Source organism: Scyliorhinus torazame, chromosome 15 (genome assembly GCF_047496885.1).
Source record: "Scyliorhinus torazame isolate Kashiwa2021f chromosome 15, sScyTor2.1, whole genome shotgun sequence".
Taxonomy (NCBI): domain Eukaryota; kingdom Metazoa; phylum Chordata; class Chondrichthyes; order Carcharhiniformes; family Scyliorhinidae; genus Scyliorhinus; species Scyliorhinus torazame.
The window spans coordinates 181,119,975-181,138,858 of record NC_092721.1 but is presented as its reverse complement, the minus strand read 5'-3'; the positions used below and the strand labels follow the sequence as shown (position 1 = coordinate 181,138,858).

Genomic DNA, 18,884 nt, shown 5'->3' with positions numbered 1-18,884 from the left:
ACCAGTATGTAAACCTGGCCATGCCAATCTGACACCCAATACAGCAAACCTCAACACTGAACTCAATGGAAAGAAATATCAGGCAGGTTCTCTGACTGGCCTCCCAGACACTTTGCCAGCTTCCACTTCAGCAGCACATTGAAAATTACTCTCGGGCAGGTTGCTAGGACATTTGTTTCGGCCTTTATTACCATTTTATGGCTTCAAGTATGATCTATAAGTGTGTACAAATGTCTCTGGGACTGTTAACATTCCGGGATAACATCCACAGCGTTCAGGGAAGGTGGGCTGGCTGCAAGCCAGCTTACTAATACTTTGGACTGCTTTTGTCAACATGTGTACACCACGCTGCCTGTTTGCTTCATGGGGCGTCATTCTCCGACCCCCCGCCGGGTCGGAGAATGGCCGTTGGCCGCCGTGAATCCCGCCCCCGCCGAAGTCTCCGAAGGGAGAAAAGTCGGCGGGGCGTTAATGGCGCCGCTGCCGCGGAGAATGTCACGGGTCTGCGCAAGGCAGCCGATTTTCGGCCTGCCGATATTCTCCCTTCCGGATGGGCCGAGGTCCCGTCGACGTGATGACCGTTCACGTCGACGTCAATCAAACCTCCTTTTCATCGGCGTGACCCGGTGCTCCAGGCTCACGCCGACCAGCGAGGAGGTGAGTGACGGCCTGGGGGGTTGGCTCTGGGCAGGAAATGGCGTGGCCGCAGACTGATTGCGTGAGGAGAGGTGTGTCTCGGCTTGTGTGTGTGTGCAGCGGGGGGGGGGGGGGTGGTTAGAGTAGGCTAGGCTCCGGGGGAGTGCCGGGAGGGGGTCCGTGCCGGGGTGGAGGTTGGGGGTTGTGGAGGGGGTCCGTGCCGGGGTGGAGGTTGGGGGGGGGTCCGTGCTGGGGTGGAGGTTGGGGGTTGGGGAGGGGGTCCGTGCCGGGGTGGAGGTTGGGGGGGGGTCCGTGCTGGGGTGGAGGTTGGGGGTTGGGGAGGGGGTCCGTGCCGGGGTGGAGGTTGGGGGGGGTCCGTGCTGGGGTGGAGGTTGGGGAGGGGGTCCGTGCCGGGGTGGAGGTTGGGGAGGGGGTCCGTGCCGGGGTGGAGGTTGGGGGGGGGGTCCGTGCTGGGGTGGAGGTTGGGGGTTGGGGAGGGGGTCCGTGCCGGGGTGGAGGTTGGGGGGGGGGTCCGTGCTGGGGTGGAGGTTGGGGGGGGGTCCGTGCTGGGGTGGAGGTTGGGGGTTGGGGAGGGGGTCCGTGCCGGGGTGGAGGTTGGGGGGGGTGTCCCGTGCTGGGGTGGAGGTTGGGGGTTGGGGAGGGGGTCCGTGCCAGGGTGGGTGATGGGAGGGCAAATGAGTTGGTCCACCTGGCCAGGTGCCAGCCTCCAACAGTTGGACCCATGCGGTCCATGCCACCTGGCTGGGGGGAGGAGGGGATATGGGCAATGATGACATGTCGTCGTTCCCCTCCCCCCCACCAGGCCGTCATGTTTTCAGACCATCCAGCGATGTTGGCCGCCGTGGTGGCAGCCGCTCATGTCTATGTTGCCCTGGATGAGGAGGAGGAGGAGCGTGCCAGAGAGGCGGCGCAGGCTGCCGCAGAGGGGCAGGCGGCAGCCGCCCAGGCTGGAGGGACACCTGACCGACAGGACGAGGAGGGGGAGGAGGACGTCGTGGCCCCACGGCAACAGAGGCACCCGAGGGCGCCCCGTGTGTACCGGCCCCGGCAGTCATACCAGGACCTCACGGACCGGGAATGCAGGAGGAGACTCCGGATGCGCCGGGAAACCGTGGCACACATCTGCCACCTGCTGGCACGCCTGTCACCGCGTGGCACTGGCGGGGGACACCCTCTCCCCGTGTCCGTCAAGGTTACGGTGGCCCTGAACTTTTATGCAACGGGGTCATTCCAGGCACCGAGTGGGGACCTGTCCGGCATATCGCAGACATCGGTGCATCGGTGCATCCGGGCAGTGACAGATGCCCTTTATGCCATGGCGCACCGCTACATCCACTTCCCCGTGGACCGGGCCAGCCAAGATGCCCGGGCCGTGGGCTTCTCTGCCGTTGCCGGGTTCCCCATGGTCCAGGGCGCGATCGATGGGATTCACGTCGCCGTGCGGCCACCTGTAGAGAACAGGGCCGTGTTCACTAATAGGAAGGGGACCTATTCAATGAACGTACAGGTGGTCTGCGACCACTGCATGATGATCCTGCACGTCTGCGCCCGTCACCCAGGCAGTGTACATGACTCATTCGTGTTGGCGCGGTCATCCATCCCCGGCATGTACGAGGGACGCCATCCCCGGCTGAGGGGCTGGTTGCTGGGTGACAGGGGCTACCCATTGCGATCGTGGCTGATGACGCCTATACGGAGGCCACGCAATGAGGCGGAGAACCGCTACAATGATGCCCATGTAGCGACAAGGGGAGTGATCGAGAGGTGCTTTGGCGTGCTGAAGATGCGTTTCAGGTGCCTGGACCTCTCTGGGGGCACCCTCCAGTATCGGTCAGATAGGGTCGGCCGCATCATTGTGGTGTGCTGCGTCCTGCACAACATAGCCCAGCAGAGGGGCGATATGCGCAGGCAGAGGAGGGCGGAGTGGAGGAGCAGCAGGAAGAGGCCCAGTCCTCCCCAGGTGAGGGGGATGGGGGCAATGGTCAGGGCAGACGGGGTAGACACAGGCGGGTGGCTGTCCACCGTTACCGGCTGGCCCAGCGGGCACGGGACAGACTGATAGACGCCCGCTTCACTGACTAGATGGGCGTGGGAATCGGGTAGTATGGCCACAGACCGCACACCATGACAACAGCCGACCACCCACACCCCCCACCCATCCACCCACCCAGCACCCTCACCCCCCTCCCCAACCCCACACACCCCACCCGCATGCACACCACCCCCCCACCCCCAATTGCCGATCCACCGGCGGCACAACGGGCCGGGCTCACCCAGTTGCGGGTGGACGCGTGTCTATCGCAGGCCATGGAGGATGATGACAACCCGCCTCCGATGAGCTCCTGGCTCTACATCGTTGGACTATGTCTGACCCATGGCCACAGTACCACCATCCACCCGGACCATCCCTGCATGCGGCTGTGACACTGCAGCGCACGGTCCCGTCCTCTGCCCGGGGGATGTTGATGGCGGTCCAGGGGGAAGGGGGCAGACTCACCTGGGGCTGAGGTAAGACCACCCGTCACACACACACTTGCGCTCAACGTACATGACACGCCCGCACACTTTGGACAGAGCACAAAGGCAGCTTCGGTAGGTGTAACATTGACTTTAATAACCAAAGGAGTTCATGCACGTGCCCTAGCCCCTAAAACTCATCTGTGCCCTGCACCCGTGCCAACTTACTCAGTGTCTAATTGTTTGGCCTTACGGGCCCTTTGACTACGTCTACGTGGTTCCCCAGACGGTACAGCAGAACTGGAGGTGGACTCCTGTGATTCCTGCCCTCTGACACCGGATCCCTTTGGCGGCCGTTTCCTGAGGCGTCCTGGCCTAGATGGGCCAGGCTGCGGCCCGGGCGACTGGGATGGCGAGCTGCCAGCCTGTCCTGCCCGTTGCCCACCCGATGCACCTGGGACGGAAGGGGGGGGAGTCCGAGGTGTCGCGGTGTACCGGGACCTCCCCTACAGAGGGAGCCGGGACGGACCACACCACCTCCTCCTCCCTCGGGGTGCTCGATGGCCCCCAGGCCTCTACATGGGTGGGGGATGCGAACGGACTGGCCATCCGACGCGCCCCCGACATCTGGCGCTGCCAGTCCTGGAGGCCCGTGCTGGTATCGACAGGGGTCTGCAGGTTTGCAGCCATGGAGCCCAGGGGGTTGTCGAACCCTGTCTGCGACAGTGCGACGCCAGCTCGCACATGGCCACTGGCGCCGATGCCCTCAGCGATGGCCTGCTGAGACTGGGCCATGGCCTGCAGAGACTGGGCTATGGCCTGCTGAGACTGGGCCATGGCCTGCTGAGACTGGGCCATGGCCTGCTGAGACTGGGCTATGGCGTTGAGCGCCTCTGCCATCTGGCGCTGGCACTGGCTCATGGCCTCCTGTGAGAGGGCAGCCATTTCCTGGGCCACAGACGCCGCCTGCACGGAAGGCCCCAGGCCTCGCAAACCGTTCCCCATGTCTGACACCGTCGCACCCATTGCCTCCACCGCGGACGCCACCCGTGCGGTGTCAGCCTGGGTGGCACGCATGACCGGGACCACTCCCAGCTCCTGGACGCGGGTGGACTCCTCCACCTGCGACCGCAGCCGCCGCAAGCCACCCGTCACCCTATTCGCTCGTCTCCGTGTCGGTGGTTGCATCGGATCTATGTGTGGGTGTGGTAACTGCAGGAACCCGGGATCCATCTGGGCGGCAGATGTTCGCTTGGCCTGGGCTGCCCTCCGACCGCCCGGTCCCTCTGCTGCTCCTACCTCCACCTGCTGTACCGGGACGGCTGTGTTGTGCGCACCAGTGAGTGTACCAGATGCCTCATCACTAAAGTGCCCAACCGTGGCGAGTGTTTCTGCGATGGTGGAGGGTGTTGGTGACAGCAGTGGCGTTGTGTCGTGCTCTTCGTCCCACTCTGAGTCCATGGCACTTTGGGGTGGGGGTTCGTCTCCACCCATCCACTCTGAGTCACTGTCCGGTATTTCGTCTTCCCGGGTAGGGGTGTCCTGGGTAGTGCTGTCCCGGGTAGTGCTGTCCCGGGTAGGGGTGTCCTGGGTAGTGGTGTCCCGGGTAGGGGTGTCCTGGATAGTGGTGTCCTGGGTAGTGGTGTCCTGGCTCGGATGTGACGGGGGCCTGTGGCTGCCCCCTTCATCGCTGGGTGGTCGCTCCCGCACGTGACGGGGGTGTCGTCTCCCTGTTGCTCCAGGTCTCTCCGTCTCCCGTGGTGTGCGAGGGGCATCCTGCGGGCGTCGCATGCTGGAGGGTGTGGGTCTCTCCGTCTCCCGTGGTCTCCGAGGGGCATCCTGCGGGCGTCGCATGCTGGAGGGTGCGGGTCTCTCCGTCTCCTGTGGTCTCCGAGGGGCATCCTGCGGGCGGTCTGCATCTGCGGGGATGGGTGCCTGGACGTTTGGTCCTGCGATACACAATGAAGCATGCATGGTTAGACATCAGGCAGTGATCAGGTGATACGGGGGAGGGGGATATAGGGGAGGGGGGATATGGGGACGGGCTGTTGGTGGCTCACTTGCTCGTGGGGCCCCGACCTCTGCATCAGCAACCTCCCGGTCCTCAGGTCCGCCAGCCAGTTCCAGGGCCCTTTCCTCGTGTACGGTCAGTGGCCTCTCATCAGCGGGCCCTCCTCCAGTCCTCACATGCTCCCTATTGTTGTGTGCGCGCTTCTCCTGTGGGGGGGGGGGGGACAGTGGTGGCAGGGGTAAAAGGCAACAGTGTTAGGCAGGTATATGAATGCACGCCATCGGTTGCGCGTGCATTGCAGAGGTTAAGGTTAGGGCTGGATTCACTTGGGGATATGGGGGAGGGGGGATATGGGGGAGGGGGGGATATGGGGAGGGGGGATATGGGGGAGGGGGGATATGGGGAGGGGGGATATGGGGGAGGGGGATATGGGGGAGGGGGGATATGGGGGATATGGGGGAGGGGGGATATGGGGGAGGGGGGATATGGGGGAGGGGGGGGATATGGGGAGGGGGGATATGGGGGAGGGGGGGATATGGGGGAGGGGGGATATGGGGGATATGGGGGAGGGGGGATATGGGGAATATGGGGGAGGGGGGATATGGGGGAGGGGGGGATATGGGGGAGGCTCACCCTGCCTGCTCTGACAAGGTCGTTCACCTTCTTGTGGCACTGGGTGCCTGTCCGTGGTGTTAGGGCCACAGCGGTGACGGCCTCTGCCACCTCCCTCCACAGACGCCGGCTGTGGCGTGGGGCAACTCTGCGGCCGTGCCCGGGATACAGGGCGTCCCTCCTCTGCTCCACCGCGTCCAGGAGCGCCTCCACATCGCGTGACTCGAACCTCGGGGCTGAGCGACGGCCAGCCATCAAGTCGGGTGTTGCGGTCGGGTGTTCCGGTCGGGTGGGGGGGAGCTGCGCGGCCTTATGAGCCGTCACGCCGTGCAGCGCATATGACGCTGCACGGCGTGAACCACTGCGCAAGCGCGGATCCCGTTACGTCGCTGCTAGCCCATTTCGGGCCACAGACTATCGGCCCATTTTTATGACGTGACGCAAGTGGGATTTGCGCCGTTTTTTCCACTGATAACTGAGAATTTCGCTCATGGTGTGTGCTCAAAACGTAAGGTTTGTTGAGCGCATTCTCTACCAATCAAACCCAGAATTAAAACAGCACCTCTGAGTCACTTGCTCCAGTCTCTACGAGGCAAATGGGGACGATTCCTACACTCCGAGTCACCCAGAGTGATTAGCAGGGTTCCCGTTCCCTTTGGTTGTTTTGAAGTAATTCCCCCCTTCCCCCCCATCCTCGTGTGCTATTGATCCCATCTTGAGAAGAGTACAGAGAGAACAGAGAATGACGCGTGCCAGTTGCTGAGTGGACTGGTTTTATTGATGTGCTCTTCATTACAGCCCAATGTATAATAGCCTTAGTTAATCACTTCGGCAATCACGGAGCACAAACTGTCACTCCTCCTACTGCTCGTGGTCTGCTGGCTAACTCGATTCAGCAGTCGGAATCCATTCAAACCGATAAGTGACCTGAGTTGTTCAAAAGAAGTTGCGCACCACACCAGCTTGAATTCACAAAATACAGATTAAAGATGATCTGGAGAGAGAAGATTTACAGAGACCAGCTGGGTTGCTTTTGCAGGAGTCCAAATAGTCTTCTCCCTGTATTGTAACCGCTCGATGATTCGAACTGATATCGAGCCATTTATTTTTTTTCCCGTTGTTGAGCAACCTTTATCTCATTATTATCAGTGAAAGAATGTCTCGGTATCAAAATGAATCAGCACACTTAAAGAGTTTATGGGCTCAGATTTAAATCTAGGTAATACCCTGAAAATCCTTGACTTCCTTTGCCCGAGCAAATCCCTCTGATAATGCTAATCCGACGTCTGCACTGCTAACACAATCACATTGTCTCCCAAAGCACACATAGCTTGTCATTGCTGACATGACGGGCGTTGAGGAAAAGGATAATTATGTAATTTGTATGCAAACACCCGAAACAGTTTTTTTTTTTACTGCGAATTAGCTAAACTTCAAGCTGGTTAATATTTCATGAGCGCTGTAAATACATGTTGTGCATGATGCAATGGGATGCACTTTCATCTTTAGTGTCCCTGGAACTTTAAACCAAAGCGCATGCTTGGAACCTGCACAGGCCCTTTCGTTAATTTTAATGGATGTCTGGGGCGAGATGCTCCGACACCCCCCCCTCCCGCCGGGTCGGAGAATCGCCGGGGGCTGGCGTGAATCCCGCCCCCGCCGGTTGCCGAATTCTCCGGCACCGGATATTCGGCGGGGGCGGGAATCGCGCCGCGCCGTTTGGTGGGCCCTACCCCCCCCCCCCCCCCCCGCGATTCTCCGGCCCGAATGGGCCGAAGCCCCGCCGCTAAAATGCCTGTCCCGCCAGCGTAGATTAAACCACCTACCTTACCAGCGGGACAAGGCGGCGCGGGCAGGCTCCGGGGTCCTGGGGGGGCGCGGGGTGATCTGGCCCCGGGGGGTGCCCCCACGGTGGCCTGGCCCGCGATCGGGGCCCACCGATCCGCGGGTGGGCCTGTGCCGTGGGGGCACTCTTTCCCTTCCGCCTTCGCCACGGTCTCCACCATGGCGGTGGCAGAAGAGACTCCTTCCACTGCACATGCGCGGGAATGCCGTCAGCGGCCGCTACCGCTCCCGCGCATGCGCCGCCTGGAGATGTCATTTCTGCGCCAGCTGGCGGGGCACCAAAGGCCTTTTCCGCCAGCTGGCGGGGCGGAAATTCGTCCGGCGCGGGCGTAGCCCCTCAAGGTTGGGGCTTGGCCCCCCAAGATGCGGAGCCAGCTTGGTTGGGTGGGGAGAGGATGCTGGCCAGGAAAGCCTTCAGTAGACAGCCGCATGTGGTCCGGCAATTGAGAATATCGAGGGACAGTAGGAGATGGGAGTGGTCTTGGAATGTGGCAGAGAATGGGGGAGGGCGAGATCGTGGAAAGGAATAGGGAGAGAGGAAGATAAATGAAGGGTTGCTTGAACGATCGGCATCAAGCACTCCTATTTCTCTGGCCCACAAACATTGCGAGAAAAATACAATTCTTGGATCTGGCAGCTTCTCACCAACTGCATACCAGCCATCGCCCCCCCCCCCCCCCCCCCCCCCCCCACCGCCCTCCACCAGCTTCCCATTAGGAAACCTGGCCCACAACCGTTAAATGCGAATTGCTGACAGAAGATGTGGGGCGGGATGATTCCCCGGTCTCCAACGCTGAAATCACGGGTGGGATTCTCCGACCCCCCCCGCCGGGACCCCCCGAAGTCCCGCTGCTGGAATGCCTGTCCCGCCGGCGATAATCAAACCACCTCTCTTACCGGCGGGACAAGGCGGCGTGGGCGGGCTCCGGGGTCCTGGCGGGGGGGGGGGGGCGCAGGGCGATCTGGCCCCGGGGTAGGGTGCCCCCACGGTGTCCTGGCCCGTGATCGGGGCCCACTGATCCATAGGCGGGTCTGTGCCGTGGGGGCACTCTTTTCCTTCCGCCTTCGCCATGGTTTCCACTATCGCGGAGGCGGAAGAGACCCCCTCCATTGCGCATGCGTGGGGATGCCGTGAGCGGCCGCTGACGCTCCCGCGCATGCGCCGCACGGCAAAGTCATTTCCGTGCCAGCTGGCGGGGCAAAAAAGGCCTTTCCCGCTTGCTGGCGGGGCGGAAATCAGTCCGGCGCGGGCCTAGCCCGTCAAGGTGAGGGCTCGGCCCCTCAAGATGCAGAGAATTCCGCACCTTTGGGCCCGGCATCGCCGGTCGGCGGACATCGCGTCAATTGCGGAGAATCCCACCCACATTCGGACATCAGCCGTAGAATCCCCGTTGACGCCAAAATCAGGGGCGGCGCCATTTTTGCGATGCTCCGACCTCTCCAAAACGGCGTACTCTAGGAGTACACTGCATGTCATATGGACAGCCTCAGGACTTTACCAGAGGCCCTCCCCCCGATGCTCCGCCCCCGACCGGCCAAGTTCCCGACGACGTCGGTCGCGTGTGCTATTTGTTTCTGGGAACTCGGCATGGCAGCTGCATACTCAGTCCAGCGCCGCCACAGTCGGGGGAGAGCTGATCTGCGGGCAGGGGGGATTTTGGCAGGGGCTGGGACCACTGGTGGAGGTTGGTCCGGGGGTGGCAAGCCTGGCCAAAAGGGAGGCACTATTTGGCAGGCCGGGTCCACACGCAGCCGGCGCCATGTTGCCGCGGACCTGGCAATTCTCCGCCCATATCGGCAGCTGGAGCTGGGTGCTCTACGCTGCGTATCTGCTAGCCCCCAACCAAACGGAGGATCGGTGTCTGTTTTGCGTAGATTCTTCCCATGGAGTTTTATTTAGTATGGTAATATAGGGCGTAATCTAATGACCTCGTTGTGACTGACTTGGGACGCGACGCTTGTTCTGCCTTGGGAGATCCAACGAGATCTCGCAAGGTTTCGCAATCTTGATCCCGCCCTCAATGGGCAGGATCAAGATTTGCATATTCAAGTGAGTAGTTAGTCTCACTTGAATATGTCTGCGCCGCAGATACCCAAGACCTAATGACCTCACCTCGGCGCTGTTTAGCAGTGCTTTCCATAAACGTGGACAGCTGTACCGACATTTGGGGGGTCTCCCAAGCGATCAGCGAGCCGTGCGCTATCGGGCTCTGGGCAGAGTGGTACCCTGGCACTCCAGGCACCACCCGGTCACCATGGCGCTGCCAGCCTGTCATTTAATAGTGGGGTGGTTCTCCCCGCTGCAACCACCGAGAAACACCCCGCTAAATGGGCCCAAAACCCATCTGTTTCTTTTCCATTAAATCGTAGCCATAATAAATATTGACCTACCTCAAGAATGGGTTGCTCATCTGAACCCAAACCCACCCCAGGTAAACAAGAAGTAGGTGTATTTATGGTGTGTTCAGGCAGGGTTTGCCTCTTTTAACAAATTAGGACCCCCACCTTCCTCCACCCACCTCAATTACTGTCGCACACACCTTGGAGGTAGAGTGGCGGTGGGGAGGGTTATAACTAGCCCTCTTTATTTGGGACATAGCAGGTTTACCTAGGTTAGATTTTAAAGTCATTGGTGTTGAGGAGTTCCGGTGGATATATGAGCAGATGATCACGCCCGACCCCAATCTCCCACCCTCAATGACGGACATAAACAGAGTGACAAGTTCCAGAGCATGGGGTCAAATACAGGACAACGGACCCTCACTCTGGAGAGAGTCTGTCTTCCTGTGGAGGGAATCAATCTTACATAAGTGGGACTGGAGTGGTGCCTGGTTCTAAGATTGATTGATCCTGAGATTGTGTGCTCCTCTCAGTCCTCCATTAGCGAGACAAGCCTCTACATTGTCCATTACAGTAGTCTCATTGTGTTAACAGCAAAGTGCCCTCAAAAGCAATAGAAACTGTACTAACTTCAATAACCGGCAGAGAAGAATATGAAGGCAAAGAATGACGGCTACAGCTCAGTATCTAATTAATTGGCCCTCCCATCACCCAAAGCTCTTCAAGGACTGGATCACTAACCCATGTATTCCAGACCATAAGGTTTATAATGGCTCTACTTTCTCAGAAACATCGGGGAAACCAGTGACAGTCTTCAACAATATTAGTCAGGCTGGCGATAAACAGTGCTGAGAGATACCAACTCCATCTTAAGGAGTTCTGTACTGTATTCATTTGTATCCTAATCGCCAGGCCTCCGTTAAGTCTGAGTGAGTGCGCCAACTTTGTGCGACAGAAGTGTGGAGGTTTGTGAAACGCATAGTAACCACACAGCCAGCCTATGAGGGACATAGGAACAGGATTGTGCCATCATAGGAAAGCAAAATACTGCAAATCTTAAATAAACATATAAAATGCTGAAATAGTTCAACGGAGCTCTGAGGAAGAGTCATGCAGACTCAAAACATTACCTCTGTTTTTCTCGCCCCACAGATGCTCGTGGCTCATCTGTGCATCAATTCCCTTTAACCATCTTTTCTCCATAACATAGAATCATAGAGCTTACAGTGCAGAAGGAGGCCACTCGGCCGATCGAGTCTGCACCGGCCCTTGCAAAGGGCACCCTACTTAAGCCCACACCTCCACGCTATCCCCGTAACCCCACCTAACCTTTTTGGACACAGCGGGCAATTGATCATGGCCAATCCGCCTAACCTGCACATCGTTGGACTGTGGGAGGAAACCGGAGCACCCGGAGGAAACCCACGCAGACAACGTGCAGAATCTGCACGACTGTGACCCGAGCCGGGAATCGAAACTGGGACCCTGGAGCTGTGAAGCAACAGTGCTAACCACTGTGCTACCATGCCACCCACATGTCCCTTTGTCCCCATCACCTAATCTATCCCAATAGCTCCAGTTACTCCAGCATCCAAACCCTATTGAGGGCTGGGGAGAAGTTAAACACTCTCGAGGGTTTCACTTCTGAGTGACCTCACGGTAAGTTTAAGATGGTGTCCCATTGCCCTGAGATCCACCACAAGAAGGAATAGATTATCTTGGGTTTGGGGTGGTGGTGAGGGGGCAGGTTGGGGGGAGGGTGAAGGTGAGGGTATTTATGGAACTTGCGCTAGTGAGAAACATGTAATGTAGGCTGACTAAATTTGGCTCGGGTCGAAATTTAGATTTCCTGACAAGTTGGCATGTAGAGGTTAAATCAATGGCGTGTTTGTGGCATGTTGGACCTTGCGCCATCCTATAGCAGGCTCCCATCCTATGACATTGAATGCCATGATTACTCACTCGCGGGAAACATTTTTAATTACATCCTTCCTTCAAGATGAAGTCGACAGAGCATGAGAAGTTCATGGCACCCAATTCACGTTCATTTGAATGTGGAGTGCAAGAATTGGCTTTGTGCAATTGTGTCTAAGGTCAGCGATTCTCCTTGTTAAACTCTGCAGCATAAGAGATGGGAGGGTTCCCATCCCAGACCAGGGCTCCAAATTTTAGTATGGTCCTGGACGAGATCCCCAAAGTTATTTACGATCCAGTTAGGAGGCCAGTGATTTTATTTTGTTCAAGCGGACAAAAGTGAAAAATCTGAGTTACTTACTGATAAATTAAGCCAATGACTCCACAGTTTTAAACAAAGGGAAGAGATTTTACTGTACACGAGTTAACAAAGCAAACAGTCAATACTATCTAGCTTACATTCTAACATACAGGATTAACATGAGGTAAACATGAATTAACAGGTAAACTGGTTGAACACACCAGACACTACACATTAAATGGAAAAAAACAGCAAGAGAGTTTTCACAAAGTTCTTCAGCAGTCCCTCAGACATTAGTGGGTTGCAAAGATTCTTCAAGGAATAGGGAATTCCTCATGAGGAATTTGAGCTCCGCTTCTTCAGAGGGCTAGACTGATCCCCAGCGGTTGGCAGCTCCACTCTACCCGGGTTCTGCGGGCACAATCTTCACCCGAATGGCACACTATTTCAGATTTCTCTCAGTTCTGCTCCCAGGACCAGTCTTCTTTCCCTGTTGAGTTGATCTCCTGCTGAGACTGTAACACCTCTGTGTTGCCCGAGCTACATTCCAGCCTCTAAACACTTGCACAGCCCCAACTTCTCGGCCGTGCTGGTGCTGGCTGCTGATTCTGGATTTCCCTGAGCCCCAAGCGTTAGCAGCATGAAGCTGTCAATGGTTCCCCCAGGGCTGTACTGAACCCCAGGTCCGTCAGCAGCATGGAGCTCACAGCAGCACTTCGGGTGCATGGAGCCGACCCTTCCATCGTCGTCATTCACGAGAACTACTGTTCTCCGACCATTGAACTGGCCGGTGATATCTCCCATCCAGGGTTCAGCCCCCCTGCCCTGAGGCAGGGTCAGATATAATGCTGCTATGCCTTAAACGTTACAATCTCTTCAGTGATGAAACTTGCCGGCAATGTAGCATGTACAGACAGGCTGTATTTCTGCTTCCATCCTTGTGCTGCATATTTCAACAAGGAAAACGCTGGCCTCGGACACATCTCTCAAAAGCCAACTGTTGCGTGTCGCCTTCATGCAAACGTGAACCAGGTGCCACAGGCTTCTCATTCACCGACGGCTGAACCTTGAAGGAAGGGTGTAATTGTAAACAGTTCATCAATATTCATGGCATGCAAATGCATCACTGGTGGGCAGCACAGTGGCGCAATGGTTAGCACTGCTGCCTCACTGCATTAGGGACCCAGGTTCAATTCCGACCTTGGGTGACTGTGTGGAGTTTGCACGTTCTCCTCGTGTTAGTGTGTGTTTCCTCTGGGTGCTCCGGTTCCCTCCCACAGTCCAAAATGTGCAGGTTAGGTGGATTGGCCATTCTAAATTGCCCCTTAGTGTCCAAATGCATGGTTAGGTGGGGTTAAGGTGATAGGTTGGGAGATAGGGCCTAGGTAGGGTGCTCTTTCGGCTGGTTGGTGCAGACTTGATGGGCCGAATGGCCTCCTTCTGCACTGTAGGAACTCTATGTTCTATGTTATAAGTAGGAACCTGGCATGAGACAGCTAGAAGCCGGACAAACCACAGACACATCGCTCCTTCATCTCTGCATTTGAACCTGCCAGCCGCAAAGCAAAATATCAGCTCCCACCTAATTAAGTGACCACGTTTCCTATTCTTTCAGGTCCCATAAAATCCCCTCCCCCCAAAGTAAGTTTCTATAACTGATAATATTGCAGTGCACTCCATCATACAATGCTAATCTGCTTGTCCCTTCTCCTGAATATTTGGTTATTTTCCAACCCAGCAACAGAAAAGGACACAAGTCAACATTGTTTGTGGTGTGAATGTAGATCATAGACAAAAGGTTGGATTTAATCTCCCTCGTTAATGGTTTTGAAGGGGGGGTGCGTCACTAAATCCAGTGCACCGCTGCCAGCTACGTGCCCACTCCTGCCACCACCGCAATTATACCATTGAGAGCAGAGGTGGGGGTGGTGCCGGGTTGCCCACCCACCAGTGGGTCAACTGAGGAAGTGGACAACTAAATTCCATTGAAGGGGCTCATCCCATTGCCACAGGGATTTTGCCGGCAGCAGCAGAGGCCCACGCCAAGTGGCTGACCTGGCATGCTGGGCCCATGGCAGCAAACCCCCCCCCCCCCCCCCCTTCCCACCACCACCCATCCCTTCCATCCCACCCTCTCCAGGTCCTGCCAGAGCTTGGAATCCAGTGAGATCTCCATACATACCCAAATCGCGATCCAAAGGCACACACCCAAGGCTGGAATTTACTGTCCCTGCACAGGGGAAAGGCCATATCATGCTAAATGCAATGGGTGGTCTTCCCACTGTCTATCTGCCTTATCCCGACCTGCCTAGACCTGTTCACCTATTCAGACTATTAATTGGGCCACTTAAGGGCTGCATCCTATCCCTGCTGGTATTTTAACTGCAGCAGAGAGAGGGCCACAATATGTGAGAAACCCAGCTTTACTGGTTGCTGGAGGGCAGGGAGTGAGGGTATCCACTGCAGGTTTCCTGGGGCCCATTAGACACAGATGCCGTCCCCACTTAACCTTTCCTGCCGCCCCCTGAACCCTCTCCCCAAACCCCCTCATGTCCCGAGCTGAGATCTCTGATCCAAGGCTCAGCTGGGCTCCTCTGTAATTCCATCTGTCTGTAATTCCAGTAGTGGCCACTGCTCACAGCTGGGGCTGTTGGGACTACAGAGCTGCCAGTCAACTGCTTGGCTGACAGCTCTCCAAGCTTGGGGGCGGGGGGCGGCGGCGGGATCTTACGCCTGAGTATGTGGTGGTAGTCGCGCCGTAAAGCAACTAACGCTGCTCCCAATGGGGAATCTGGCACCTCATGTAATACAGCTCAATTATCCAGTGTGGGGATGGTATTTTTAATCTTTTACCCTTTTTACAATTTTGTTTTTCACTGTTCCAGTAACTGGTGAAAATTATTGAGCCTGTCAGGATGTAATATCGCAAATCAACGTGAGGGAAAGATTTTGCACAGCTGTTAAAAGAGATTTGAGGTTAACTTCCCCAACCTCCCACCCCTCAGAAATTATATTTTCACTTTGTTTTTGGCCAACAGTAGAAACTCCAAGTATCAACAGGAACTTTTCCCCTGTCATGTGGATAATTGGCTCATCCAGTTCCGTTGCAAGGAAATTAATGTATTTATTTTAATAAAAAACAGGAATTATGATGGGCTGAGTGGTCGTGGGGACTTTGATGATATTTGGGGGAATTCACTGCATAGGATCACTGAGGGTCTGCCATTGCAATTGTCAAATATCTCCTAATGTGACTCGGTGTCATATCTTGTTTTACAACACTTCTTAGGACGCTTTATTACATTATCGGTGCTACATAAATGTAAGTTGTTGATAGGGTCAGGCGAAGTAGGGTGGGAGAAGGCTCAGGTGCAGAAGAAACGGCAGCATAGGCCAGTTGCACTGGATGACTTGTTTCTCTGCAATAATTCAATGTAATTTTATTTGATGCGCTTTTTGTTGCGGCATGCTTAACATGTAATGCTATTGATCACCCCGCTTACACTGTGTACGCTGATGCTCCGGGGTCTGCCCCCAATGTCTGCAGCACAATCTCTACATGTTACTTCATTGGAAAAGAGAGCATCAGGAATTCAGTCTCCTGAGGAGATGTGTGCGATTTCCCTCTCTGCTCACCGCGACCTGCTACAGTATCCCGACGGTTCCTGCCTGTGCACTCAGAATTCCCTATCCATTCATTCAGCTTCCTCTCCTTCCCCCAGAGACACAAACTGGAAAGGTGATGGAGTGAGCTGAGACCCATTCGCCTGTTCACTGCTACAGCACACTGAGAGATTCTGCTCCTCTGATGGAACCTCTTACATGCCTGAGGTCTCTTTTTGCAGATGTGACTGATGCTGTAAGCAGCTCGCTGACAGTCCCCAGAGCAGACAATCATCATTCCTCAACAGTAAATAACTGAGAGGCGCTTGTGTGAAAACAGTATATGGCGCACGATCAAAGTTAGGCAAAAATAAAAATACCAAGATTGTTGGAAATCTCAAATATAAAACAGAAAATGCTTGCGACACTTAGCAGCAATCTGCTGAGTATTTCCAGCATTTTCTCTTTTCATGTTTATGTATACTTGTATACATAAATATTGGGGCATGTATATTGGGGCAGCACGGTAGCATTGTGGATAGCACAATTGCTTCACAGCTCCAGGGTCCCAGGTTCGATTCCGGCTTGGATCACTATCTGCGTGGAGTCTGCACATCCTCCCCATGTGTGCGTGGGTTTCCTCCGGGTGCTCCGGTTTCCTCCCACAGTCCAAAGATGTGCAGGTTAGGTGGATTGGCCATGATAAATTGCCCTCAGTGCCCAAAATTGCCCTTAGTGTTGGGTGGGGTTACTGGGTTACGGGGATAAGGTTGAGGTGTTGACCTTGGGTAGGGTGCTCTTTCCAAGAGCCGGTGCAGACTCGATGGGCCGAATGGCCTCCTTCTGCACTGTAAATTCTATGAATTCTATACTATTACAGAATAAGAGCACATGCCAAGGCCTAGATTTCATCATATGATGGAGGACCCCTCCGGCATGGCAAAAATAGCGACACTGTCTGAGAATCCCTAGTCCTGTCCCCACCCTCCCCCCACCCCAGCTCGACCACAGCATTTCCCATTTTCACGGGGGTAGGAATGGGAGCTCGGCATAGTTCATGCATATGGGTTTACAGAGACAGCTGGACTGGGATTTTCGTAGCCTTGTAGATTTAAATTTGTAAATTAGATCTGGTAAGAACTGGCCTGAACTCAATGGGTTCATTTGGGATAGTCATGGTAACCTTGGAGAATTAAAGTAGGCCTTTGGATATGTTCCCTGGACACCTTTAGTGGAGATAAAGCAGCCTTTGGAATTGTCAAAAGCCGGCAGAAAAAATGGATAGACTCATTTCAAGCTTGTTGGAACTGTTAATAGACTTATCAAAATCAAAGCTGCCAGAAGCACCTGTGCAACAAACCTGTCAAGGGGACCTGCGATATGCATCTGTCAAAGGGAATTGTCAAAGTATTTGAAAGTCATCCCCTTCAAATCTTTGGAAAAATGTCTGGAATGCTAAAAGAAATGATTGCTTGCTATTTCACTCGGCCCACCATAACCCGGAGTGTTTCTGTGATGATTTAGGCCAGGACTTTGAGATTGGCCAATTAGAATACGAGTTCCCTGATTAGTGGCCCAATCAGGGAACCTCTTTCTGTGTATATAACAGGGAGTGCCAGATCCTCTGCACTCCCGGTGTAGACAGCAGACTGAATGGTCATGGTTGTTCAGCTATTGGGTTTGTAAATAAAAGGAATTCTGGTGACAAGACTTCTGCCTCCGTGGATTCATTACAGTTTTCATTACTGGATTAGTGCTACGTGACTGATTTTACAACAATTGATTGTCATCGTATGTTGTCTGCCCTTTCACAATTTGATTTACAGTTACTAGTGATCACAGATTCTTTGATGTGGGTCTATGAATTCCAATGCTTATATTTCACAAGGGATTGTGAACTTGAATGAAATATTTGTTGTTCAGACTTTATTTAGTTGAAGGAATGTAATTGGATTTTACGAATGGCGCCAAATAAAAATACAACTTGAATATTGCTAAAAAGAGATAGATGATGCTGTAGCATCCATCTTGCACCTCTCATGATAAATGCAAGAGTGCCTAATTTCAAACTATCACACAATTTATACTGCATGAGAAAAGGGTGCTGATTGGTCAGCAAGTTGACTATGATTGGTTGAGGCATTGCCATGGAGAAACCAACAGGCAACTATAAGACCCCCAATTTCCTGAGTAATTCAAAAAAGGTGCACAGCTTGAGCATATTCCTTTAGTTTGCGGAGAACGGGTCCCTGTGCATGAATGTTTACAAAATACATATGTAAAATAATCTACATAAAAAATAAAACGGTGCTCAGGGACGGGGGTGATGTCCACTGCACCACAAGACCTCCTAGTGTCTAGTTGCTCAAATAGAAAAATAAACTTCAAAGCTAATCCAGCAGAAGAAAGCCATAAAGGAAAAGTATATATATATTATATAGTGATGCTGCTTTAAGAGATGCAGGGATGATCTTTTTATATCTATGTGTATCTATGTGTCGCTGCTCTTTTTTTGTTGCATCTGGAAGGGCTTGCTTCAACAGAACAGAGCATTCGAGAGTAAACCTGAAAGAAAACGGCAATTCAGCATAACCCAAACGTATTGAATGACCAGGCTCCCCCCCTGCAGAATAGTACGAGACTCTAGTGCCCCAATGAATATGCAGTTTGACAACTAATGCAGAAGCAAACACAAAATAAAAGCCTGGTTTTCGTTCTCCCTGTGTCACACTTTTTAAAAATAATCTTTATTGTCACAAGTACGCTTACATTAACACTGCAATGAAGTTACTTGTACCTGCACTACCAGCAGAGAGGAGCACAATGTCAGACCACATACCTTTGTACCATAGTAAAGATTTGGTGGTTCTTGTGCTACTGAGGACAAGGAGAGAGCATCACGGTGGAGTGAATTTAGCCAGGCTTCAGGGGTCGGTATTTCAGAGAGATGAAAAGTCTGTGAACTCATTCTCTCGTGTTTGTGGACTTAGAATCCATAAATCCCTACAGTGTAGAAGAGAGCCATGCAGCCCACCAAGTCTGCACTGCGCTCTGAAAGAGCACTCTACCTAGGCCCACTCCCCTGCCCATTCCCCGTGCATTGATCATGATCCATCCACCTTACCTGCGCATCTCTGGACACTA

At 54.5% G+C, this 18,884-nt stretch overlaps 1 protein-coding gene across 4 annotated transcripts in view; it reads left to right on the top strand.

Annotated features, from left to right (window-relative positions):
* gabrb3 (gamma-aminobutyric acid type A receptor subunit beta3) overlaps positions 1-18,884 on the top strand; it is an 896,267-nt gene that overhangs the window by 752,401 nt on the left and 124,982 nt on the right. The window lies entirely within an intron of this gene.